Below are 9699 nucleotides of genomic sequence, written 5' to 3' on the forward strand. Positions count from 1 at the left end.
CTCAAGATACACATGTGTGCATAATATAGGCACATTATCACAAACTATGCCGCGATTCTATCCATAACATTGGTCATTTGACATAAATGTCATAAAACCTCGAACATGATAGCTCATTTTGTGAAGGATTTTTTATGATGTTTGCAATTTTCCAACTTTAATATTTTTCCTTGCAACTATGACATATAATATGACAGCACGCGAAGGTTTCACATTGTTTGGATCATTTTTAAATTTTTTATGCCCGTTTCAAACTATATTCAAAACGGCGGGCATGAAGATCCTTTGTCCAAGGCTGAGGCTCGCTAAACTTGCACCGGATCTTGATGAAATAGCATGTTGTGAATCTAAAAATAATTTTTACAAAAATCTTGAGCAATATATCATGTACCTGTAGTTCATATCCGGTCGGCCTCCTACCGGATTCGGCAAGAATTTATCTTTTTCATGAGGGATGGACGGAAAGGTTCCAGATACACCGGTTGAGAAATTTTCAATCTTAGTTGGTCTAGTATTTTTTAAAAATGTGTTGGTACCTATGTAAATTTTTAATTTGGTGGTTGCTTCACAAAACACCCCGTTTTCGGCACCTCAAAAATGGAAAATAGTTTTTTCGTGCGATGAAATGGAAAACTTCCTCCCTGCAATATCGTAAGACATCCCAATATGCACATGTGTGCACAATATGGGCACATTATCACAAACTATGCCGCGATTCTATCCATAACATTGGTCGTTTGACTTAAATGTCATGAAAGCTCGAACATGATAGCTCATTTTGTGAAGGATTTTTTGTGATGTTCACAATTTTCAAACTTTAATATTTTTTCTTGCAACTATGACACATAATATGACACCACGCGAATGTTTCACATTGTTTGGATCGTTTTTGAATTTTTTATGCCCGTTTCAAACTATATTCAAAACGGCGGGCATGAAGATCCTTTGCCCGGGGCTGAGGCTCGCCAAACTTGCACTGGATCTCTGATGAAATAGCATGTTGTGAATCTAAAAATGATTTTTACAAAAAATCTTGAGTATTATATCATGTACCTGTAGTTCAAATCTGGTCGGCCTCCTACCGATACGGTAGGAATTTGTCTTTTTCATGAGGCGTGGAAAGAAAGGTTCCGGATACACTAGGTTAATAAATTGTCCATCTTATGTGGTCTAGTATTTTTGAAAAATGTGTTGGTACCAATGTGAAACTTTAATTTGGTGGTTGCTTCACAAAACACCCCGTTTTCGACACCTCAAAAATGAAAAATGTTTTTCGTGCGATGAAATGGAAAACTTCCTCCTGCAACATTGTAAGACATCCCAAGATGCACATGTGTGCATAATATGAGCACATTATCACAAACTATGCCACAATTATATCCATAACATTGGTTGTTCTGTGTGAAAGCCATAAAACATCGGATATGATAGCTCATTTTTGAGAAGGTTCTTTGAAATATTTTAAATATTCCAAGTTTGATATTTTTTCCAAGATAGAACTTATTTTTCTGAAAATTTTGATATATTATTTGTATATTTATGAATTATAATTATTTAGTTATGATTTTTCGAAAATTAATGTGGTAAAATAGAAAATAGCTATGCCGACGGCTTTGCCGTCGGTCATGTAGCTGAAATATGTGCCGACTGCCATCGGCACGGGCCCGACGATGTTAGCTCGCCGTCGGGGCGGAGAGAGTCGTGCATGTTACCGGACGTATAGGGCAGCGGGAGGGGCCAGCCGGAGGGAACCTTGATAGCATATGTGCTGACCCTTGTCACCATATGCCCCTATGAACTAACCAAGCTCAAATGGAGGCATAAGTCCACAGGGGAGCCGCCGCTGGTGCCTAGTCAATGTTGTAGACCACGCGGTCAACGGATTAGGGTTTCTCTGGAAATCGAACCTCGGAGGGTGGGAATGCCCCCAAAAATTGTGTGTGAACACATGTTATGTACATTAGTGTGGTAAGTTGTTGTTGAATCCAATGTTGAACTCCCACGTGCGTCCAAATACACGCACATGCGCTGATGGTAATTAGGCATGTTCCGGACGCATAGGGGGAACTCCTGGGTGGGGCCAGCCGTAGGGAACATTGAGAGCATATGGGTTGAACCTTGTCACCACATGCCCATATGACCGAACCAAGCTCAAATGGAGCCATAAGTCCACCGGGGATCCGTCAGTGGTTTGCGATCAATGCTTTAGACCTCGCGGTCAATGGATTAGGGTTCCTCTGGAAATCGAGCCTCGAAGGATGGGAATGCCCCCAAAAACGGTGTGTGAACACATGGTGTGTACACTAGTGTGGTAGGATGTTGTTGGATCCAATGTTGAACCCCTGGGTGCGTCCAGATACACGCACATGCCCCAGGCGGCACTTAGGCATGTTCTGGACGTATAGGGGGGACTCCCGGGAGGGACCAGCCGGAGGGAACCTTGAGAACATATGGGCTGACCCTTGTCACCACATGCCCCTATGACCTAAGCAAGCTTAAATGGAGGCATAAGTCCACCGGGGAGCCACCGCTTGTGCCCAATCAATGTCGTAGACCACACGGTCAACTGATTAGGGTTTCTCTGAAAATCGAGCCTCGGAGGGTGGGAATGCCTCCAAAAATTGTGTGTGAACACATGTTGTGTACACTAGTGTGGTAAGTTGTTGTTGGATCCAATCTTGAACTCCGAGGTGCGTCCGGATACACGCACATGCGCTGATGGCAATTAGCCATCTTCTAGACGTATAGGGGGAACTCCCGGGTGGGGCCAGCCGCAGGTAACCTTGAGAGCATATGGGTTGAACCTTGTCACCACATGCTCGTATGACCGAACCAAGCTCAAATGGAGCCATAAGTCCACCGGGGATCCGCCGGTGGTTCGCAGTCAATGCTTTAGACCGTGTGGTCAATAGATTAGCGTTTATCTGGAAATCAAGCCTCGGAGGATGGGAGTGCCCCTAAAAATTGTGTGTCAACACGTGGTGTGTACACTATTATAATGGGGTGTTGTTGGATCCAATGTTGAACCCCCAGGTGAATCCGACTCAATGCACATGCGCTGACGGCACTTAGGCATGTTCTCGACGTATATGGGGAACTTCCGGGAGGGGCCAACCGGAGGGAACCTTGTGAGAACATGGGCTGACCCTTGACACTACATGCCCCTATGACCACGAAAAGCAAATGTAGGTATAAGTCCACCGGGAGCCACCGCTGGTGCCCGGTCAATGTTGTAGACCGCGCGGTCAGCGGATTAGGGTTTCTTTGAAAATTGAGGCTCGAAGGGTGGGAATGCCCCAAAAATTGTGTGTCGAACACATGGTGTGTACACTAGTGTGGTGGGGTGTTGTTGGATCCAATGTTGAACCCCCAGGTGGGTCCTCTACACGCACATGCGCTGATGGCACTTAGGAATGTTCTAGACGTATAGGGGGTCGGAACTCTCGGGAGGGGCCAAACGGAGGGAACCTTGAGAGCATATGGGCTGATCCTTGTCACCACTTTCCCCCTATGACCTAACCAAGCTAAAATGGAGGAATAAGTTCATCGGGGAGCCGCTGCTGGTGCCCAGTCAATGTTGTAGACCGCGTGGTCTACGGATTAGGGTTTCTATGGAAATCAAGCCTCGGAGGGTGCGAATGCCCCCAAAAATTGTGTGTGTACACATGGTGTGTATACTACTATGGTGGGGTGTTGTTGGATCCAATTAATGTTGAACCGTCGGGTGCATCTGGCTAATATATGGAATTGTCACCTATGCATACATCCATACATGCTTTTGTTGCTAATGATGGTTTTGAAGGAGTGACGTCTCCAATGCCAGCCCGATAAACGCTTGTTGACGGGATTGTACAGCTTTCTGAGGCAACAAAGTCGGTCATTGATGTGCCATGTGTCTGTAGATCACGAGCTAGGGCCGGGGGAGAACACTTCACCTTGATAATGAATTTCCTCCGAGATTCCCTAAGCCCATGCACTATCTCCCTCAATTTAGCCGACATACAATCTGGTTGTGCTTGCAAAAGAGATCGGAAGCATGACACTAGAGATTGTAGAATAATATGCTGAAGCAAACATTCATTTGTTAGCAAATATATGAATAATCCCTTATAAGCATGTTAACATGGAAGTATATTAAAATCTATGTAGCATATTAAAATCTATGTGGAAGCACTAAAAATTGAGAAGTATAACATACCACTGCTTGCTGCCAATGTATATGTATATGAACCACATCTTCCTCATTGTATAATTCTTGAGAGACATTGGAAACACGAAGCAAGAATATATGGATCTCACACACATCACAAGCCATACATGATGGAAGCATAAAAATAGCTATTAGCATCATGACCATTACTGATATTACCCCGTAAATATCTACAACCTACAAATGAAACCTGTATGACCAGTATATGAATCGGTTGTTCAATTTGATTTCACTATTTCGTATAGTAAAGGATTACAAGAATTTTGTGTTTAGAAAATTCAGAAAATAGGCACACATGGGGACCTATGTCGCTAGTACCTTCCCGTTGGACCGTGTAGCTGGATTGTATCCTACACGGCTTGGTTAAGATGCCTCTCACACCACCTGCACCGGCTACTAGTTAGTGGCTCCCTGACGACATCTCCTCGGGGTGAAGCATTTTGCATGTTGCCGCTGCACGAGACGAACCAGATGGAGGCAGAGGTGACGACCTTCAGGGGAGGAAGCAGCACGGTGGTACTGATTGGGGCTATGTGGGAGATAGGGGAACCGAGCGATCCGCTGGCGAAGGTCCCTCTCGGCGGCGCGGCATGATTTGGGGGTCCATTTGATTGGGGAGGCAGGGATCAGGAGAAGTTATATATGAACAAATTTTCGGGATTTCTTTCGGCAAGCGTGTGTGGTTAACAGGGGAAAGAAAATTTAGGTGGAAGCCCAGTCCATGATCGAACGAGATAGCCGTCCCAGGAGAAGGCCGATGGATTGCGTACCATCAGGTTCTGATATACACTGTTTACCTTAATTGTAATGCATGCTACTGTGTGGCAATGTAGTAGTAATAAATGTTTTTTCCTAAATTGTTTGAATTTTTCCTTGAATGAAATGATGATTTCAGAAATAAAATCAACGGTTATATTTTTTTGATATTTGGGCATGTATAGTATGTTTGTATTATCATGTGGCATTGTTAACAGTATTGATTACAATGGGTCAATCAATTCTTCCGTCTCTTATTTTGTACTGAAAATAATATATCGTAGGTGTGATGATCGGGATTTTCTGTTTATTAATTAATTTTAGTTTAAAAATATTTTATTATTATTATTGTGAGTTTGCTAATCTCTAGTAGTATTTAAATTGGATGTTAATCATTGCATGCCCGAAAAAATAGAGGATCCAGATGGAGAGATAACATCATGGACATGGCTTGTTTGTGCATGACAACTAGTAGTACTAGTAATGCATGTGTCGGTAAAGCTAGCTAGGCGCTAGTATTAGCTAATCTAGGTCTCAATGTTTCGGTAGTTTGACTCATAGTTCTAAATGCACCTATTAAGAAAATTGCATTTTCAATTTATTCTAAAATGTAAAAAACTGATAAAAATCCATGGATATTCTATGTTCACTGACAAAAGCTTGTGAAAAAAGACATTATAAAGTTATTCTAAAATATCATAGAAAATAATATAAAATCCACGGTGTACATCTGGATATTCTATGTTCACTGAGAAAAGTTCGTGAAAAAGACATTTTATGTGGCCTACATAAAAAGATAAAAACATGTCCCATGATTAGCTATTTTGGATAACCGAAAATTTTCGTTCTTACACAACCCATAAAAAAACATCATTTCTTTGCAAAACTTAATGTCTGAACATAGAATGTTAAGATGTACATCTAGATATTTTTTCAGATTTTTTACACATTTTGAAGTATATACTTTAGATTGCATGTGTATCTACAGCTATGAACCAAAGTGGACTATCCCTAAGCTAGCTTCTTTGTACGTGCATGTATTTGGTGTAGTTGGCCATGCATGGGTACAGAACTTAACCTGACCTGGTGTTGAAGTATTTGATCACGAGGGTTGCAATTTGGCTTGATATTGGGGAGAGGTAAATCAAAGCAAAAAATAGAGCCCAGGAGGTGGGTGCAACTTGACCAGTCACAGTCGGCAATGCTGCTACGTGAATGTGCTTGCTGCATGAAGGCCAGAGCTAGGTCAAAAGCAGCGTCAAAGGGGTCAAGCTAGCGGGCAGCGGCAAATGGCAGATATTTTAGCTAGCGCTCATGTGTCATTCGATTTCAATAACTAGCTAGTTGTCGTTGTGGCTGCACCACACCACGTCACCACACACAAACAATAGTTTAAGCAACCGTTCAACACCCAATAGGGTTTGGATATCTCATTATATATATGGTATATCAGAAGTACAAATGAAGGTATGCGAGATATATACGGAAGTATCTATAGACACTCCCACGATCTTAACCTTGTTCCGAAGAATCCAAAAATGACTGAGTCATACATACATAACCACATACAAAAAACAGATCTCCAATTTTTCAGAAGGCTAACATCAGTATTCCACAAGACAACAACATAGTATAAATTCTTTATTAAGAATCATCAGCAATCGAGAAGAGAAACCAACATATTGCAGTTCATCACCACGAAAAAGTGAAAGCAACTTAGATTGAAAAATAGCGTGCTAACGCTATGAAGTTTTAGCATGATATATCATGCTATTTCACAAATAGCGCCATAGCGAGCAAAATCACTAAAATTTAGCTTAGACCCTCCAAATATGCTATTGCGTGGTATTAGCGAAGAAATAGCGCGCTATTTTAAACCTTGGTTTTTATAGTCAAGACCATAGCGCAGTTTGAAGCCTCTAGCAACCAGATAAGCCTTGTACCTTTCAGTAGAACCATCGACATGTTTCTTCACCTTCAAGACCAACTCGTAGTCATTTGGATACTAACACGAGTCTTCGGAGGAACCAATCGCCAAGTATTAACCTTGCGAAGTGCGTGAACATCCTGATCCATGAGATCGGGGCAATGTGGAATACTCATAGAGGCCTTGAAGTGACGAGGTTCGGCAGCGCGGGGCCAACCTCAGACTGAGGCATATATGTGGAGAGCCACACAACAACGCCATGGGTTTAGGCTTCCATTGATTCGGTGCAGGCGTTGTACTACATAAGGTTATTGGGCAAATAAGTGGTATTTTTATGGCCACGCTTTAGTCTAGGCACGGCACTCTTGGCGTGACCTGGACGTTCCGGCTTAGGCGTGGTTTGGTCCTGCTTGTTTAGGGATTTACGTGTGTTTGAAGTGTTGAAATAATATCATTCGCAATTTGTAATTATTGTGAGGGCGGGAAACTGCATCTGCATGCGTTTAGTTCAACTTGTGGCTAGGGATGGATAATGCTACATATACGGACGGACGAGGTTACGGAAGAACCTACGCGCTGACGAGTCTCCGAACATGGAGCCAACGTGGAACAGACGCGGCTGGCTCCCTCGAAAATTAAGGAAAGCAAAATAAATCTCACGCGAGCAGTTAGTGCGTAAATCCCCAATCCCATCTCCGTCGGCGACGGAGGTTATCGTTCTCGGTCGTCGGTAGCGGCGCAGCGAGTTCTCGTCGCAGGTGGCGTCACGGCAAGCTCTTGAACGAACGCGGTGGCGCGGTTATCTCTTCGTTGGCAGCGGCACGGCGGTGAGCTCTTCGTGGCAGCGGCGCGGTGGCGAGATGCTGGACACAGGCAGCGCTGCGTTGAGCTTTTGTTTCCGGCAGCGGCGCGGCCAGATTCTGCCATTGATGCTGGGAAAGAAGGAAGTGTTGCTCTGGCCATGAAATGAACGATAGCAACCTGAACATTTGTTCTGATCATTTTTCAGCCGGATGATTGGATGCGCCACGAGAGCACAGCAGCAAAGGGCCTGAGTGAGTTATCAGGATCGACGTCGTCCCCGACAGCGATGAGCTGATGACGCACCAGCATCCACGATGTAGCACGGCCAACACGGTGGCGGCGCCACAGACGCCCGGCGCTCGATAGAGACGAGCAAGCTGGCCAGCGGCGGCGCTCCCGCAGCTTTCTCCATGCTGGAGTCCGACAGCAGCGTGGGGCTCAGTGAGTTTCAGCGCGGGTACAACGTCTGTCGGTCTGTGCCACAAACGAACAAGGCCTCACCCGTCTCCGCTGCCTCTCCTCACTCCACGTTGGATGTCCATGTCAGTCCGTAATCGTTTTCCGTAAGTAATTTTCCGTAGGTGTAGCATTACTGGCTAGCTAACTAGGGTGGAGCATTTTATTTGAGACAGTGTGGTGTAAACATCGGAAAATTAGGGACCGGGTGGCTACGTTAAAGTCCTCTGGTTTTATTGATAGGGCGTAATTCATTTTTCTTCTTCCAAAATTTGGCCACAAAATGAGGCGCGCGCGCATTGTCTAGTTTCACGGGTTTCTTCCTAGAATGCCCCTCGGCGTCATTTATGCGGACCTCAATAATCAGGATCGGAGGCGTTTGTTGTTCTTTCCCGGCAGCAATTTACGAGGAAAACGGTGGGTTGATTGGTTGTGCATGCGTACGGCAGTCAGCCAGAAACGAAATTATTGCGCCAAAAAATCAGAGAGCGATTTTAAGCGTGATGCGTGGGATCCAGAAATTCATTAAGGAGCGTCTGTTTTTTTCCGCAAAATAAATTCTCTCTTCACTCTTCATTCACCGTGTCGTAGATAGAACCTGTCCGGGAGCATGGAGATGAGACCCAGCGGAGGCATGACCAAAATGCGCTCGCCAATGCGCGTGTGTTGGACGCATCACGCTAATCGATCACCTACAGCTAGCTGCTCTTCATTTTCTCACGCGCGCACTAACCAAACCATTTACGTAACTAGTCACAATAGGAAGTATCATAGACTGGAGTAGTATCATATATACGATACTAGTTTATGATACACCACTTACAATGCATGCATAATATCATGAATTACTACCTAATATGATACTACTCTCACATCTATCCTCCTTAATTGATGTGCCACATAAGATTTTTGGCTAGTCCTAGTACTACTCCATCTCCTTATTTAATCAGCGCTGGAATCAAGGGTGATTGTTGCGCCCGCTCGCGTACCAATCCTCCGCATTCAATTCACCAAAGTATTGCTCCCGGGGTCTCTTCATGCATCATCCTCCCTCGATTACCGGTGCGTGGTGGGTAATTTCGACAAAAATAACCTTTACACAAAACTATTTCAACAAATAAACCTTTCGGCGAAACAATTTCACAAAAATAACTCTCTTTAGTCGCGCATGTACGCGGGGCGTGACAGACCACGGTGTTGCGTCGTAAAGCTCGGCGCGACAGGTGTGCCAACGTCGCAGCGCGGACCTAGAACTCGAAAGTGTGGCGCCCCACACGCTGGGGCGTTGCACCAACAGCTGCGGCGCCGAGCACTAGGGCGCGCCCTGGAGCTCGGCGCCGCAGCTGTAGGTGCAACGCCCTAGCGTGGAGCGCCACACTGTCGAGTCGGTCCCATGGTGCCACGCTGGCACACCTGCTGCACCGTGGTCTGTCATGTCCTGCATACACGCGTGGCTAAAAAGGGTTACTCTTGTAAAATAGTTTCGCGGAAGATGTATTTGTTGAAATAGTTTCGTGCGCGTGCGTGCCTACTTCCAACCAAAGTC

Source organism: Lolium rigidum, chromosome 5, assembly GCF_022539505.1.
Source record: "Lolium rigidum isolate FL_2022 chromosome 5, APGP_CSIRO_Lrig_0.1, whole genome shotgun sequence".
Taxonomy (NCBI): domain Eukaryota; kingdom Viridiplantae; phylum Streptophyta; class Magnoliopsida; order Poales; family Poaceae; genus Lolium; species Lolium rigidum.